The sequence below is a fragment of the Rutidosis leptorrhynchoides genome, chromosome 1 (genome assembly GCF_046630445.1).
Source record: "Rutidosis leptorrhynchoides isolate AG116_Rl617_1_P2 chromosome 1, CSIRO_AGI_Rlap_v1, whole genome shotgun sequence".
Lineage (NCBI taxonomy): Eukaryota > Viridiplantae > Streptophyta > Magnoliopsida > Asterales > Asteraceae > Rutidosis > Rutidosis leptorrhynchoides.
Window position 1 is genome coordinate 117,939,906 of NC_092333.1, and position 2,198 is coordinate 117,942,103.

Here is a 2,198-nt window from a genome sequence, read left to right on the forward strand (position 1 = left end):
TATATATATATATATATATATTTCTTTTTATATATATATATATATATTTCTTTTTATATATATATATATAAGTGTTCAAAAATCTATATATTTGTTATTTTTAAGAATTTTGTTTATAAAAATTAAAAAAAAGTATTTTTATTTTTAGTATGTAAAATATAAGTTTATTCTATTTTATAAATATTCTAAATATATATTTTTGAAAATAAAAAATCAAATAAATATATGAATTAAAATTGGGCAGAACGGATTAGTGGCCCGAATTATTTCTGATATCTTGGACCATGCGACCGCATGATCCCGATGGTGTAAACTCATGCGACCGCATGAGCTGATCTGACTGGCCAAAACCTTAAACATTAATTACGGCTGTAGGGTTTTATTATAATTAATATTATTTAATTAAATTAGGGTTTAATTAATTAATTAATATAATTATCTCTTGTTTAATATTAATTTGTAATACTAAGTTTTTATTTTTATTATTAATTATATAGATTAATATTTTTATATAATAATACTATAAAAATAATATTTTTATATAAAATTTTATTTTTATCATTTTTCTTTTATAACTTTTATAATTTATATCTTTTTAATCGTGTCGTTCGTAATATCAGTTTCGTAGTTATAGATTTGCCGTAGATTTTTAACTTTTAAGACTTTGCCGTAAAATTCCTTAAGTGCTTTTTCTTTAGATTTAGAATTTAGACGCTTTAAAATTTTGCAACGCCATTTATATATTTTAGTTCCTTTTAAATCATTGCCATTTTGGATATAGATTTCCTTTTAAGCTTTAATACCTTTAGGCGCAACTTTTTAGATTTAGTTTTTAGACTTTTAAGTTTCGACGTTTTTCTTTCTTATTTTTATTTTTCGACCTTTTATTTTTCGACGTTTTTCGACGCATTCTTTTTCTTTCTCATTTCTCGACGCTCTAGTTTTTAGGACATATAATTTTCTTTATTTTCTTTAAAACTTCGACGAAAAATTATTTTAAGTGGTTAAATTGAAAGACATCCAAATTTTCTGGTTCGTAGTAATAGTTGGATTTGTTAGTGGCGAGTTGTGGGCTTCCGATTTAAAGGGTCCTGGCTACCTGCTTCATCTATTGGCTATTCAAAACGTGGGCAAAATCAGAAAAATCTATTAATTTGATAACTTTAATAATTTTTATCTTTATAACTAATAGGATCTTCAGTGAATGCACCGAGCAAAACGTTCACCACCTTTCGTACGTTCACCACCTATAACTCGATCAAGACATCTAGCCAATATTATCGCCTTTGATTTTTCTTTAGAATCATCTAGTCGACCAAGTACTCCAATTCAAATTTCCGATAATCCATTTTTTGAACCTGACTTCACAATTAAGAACCCGGAGGATATTCAAGGACAATTTCAAGATCCGGAACCACTAATCATTCCTCCTGAACCACAAACCATTAAATCAGAATCCTTTAGTGATTCGTATTCAACAAATTCAATAATGGAAGTAACTGAACCTCTAAGTATGGAAGATCGAATGAGAGCCACACGCACGGGCCAAGGTCACGCCATTATTAAGCCAGACATTAATACATCAGATTATGAAATCAAGGGACAAATCCTAAACATGGTAACTAATCAATGCCAATATAGTGGTACGCCAAAAGAAGATCCAAACAAACAACTTCGAACCTTTAATAGGATCTGTACTCTATTCAAAATCAGAGAAGTTGAGGATGAACAGATCTATCTCATGTTGTTTCCCTGGACTTTAAATGGAGAAGCCAAAGATTGGTTAGAATTGTTACTTGAAGGAGCGATTGACACATGGGATGTTTTAGTTGAGAAATTTCTTAAACAATTCTTTCCGGCATCTAAAGCTGTGAGACTTCAAGGAGAAATTGTTACGTTCACGCAAAAGCCAAATGAAACTCTATATGAGGCGTGGACAAGATTCGAAAAGTTGTTGAGAGGATGTCCTCAACATGGTTTAGACACTTATAAAATAGTACAAATATTCTACCAAGGTGTTGATGTTGCTACACGAAAAGATATCGACACAGCAGCTGGTGGTTCCATTATGAAGAAAACCGCAACCGAAGCTTACAAAATTATTGATAACACAGCCTCCCACTCACATGAGTGGCACCAAGAAAAAGATATTTTTCATTCATCTAAAGTGGCTAGAGCCGATTCAAGCCATGACTTTG

At 30.2% G+C, this 2,198-nt stretch overlaps 1 non-coding gene across 1 annotated transcript; it reads right to left on the reverse strand.

Annotated features, from left to right (window-relative positions):
* Window positions 1-1,873: 1,873 nt before the first annotated feature.
* Window positions 1,874-1,980, reverse strand: LOC139887237 (small nucleolar RNA R71). Its single transcript, XR_011773076.1, has one exon. It is a non-coding gene; the product is annotated as a small nucleolar RNA R71 (small nucleolar RNA).
* Window positions 1,981-2,198: the final 218 nt, after the last annotated feature.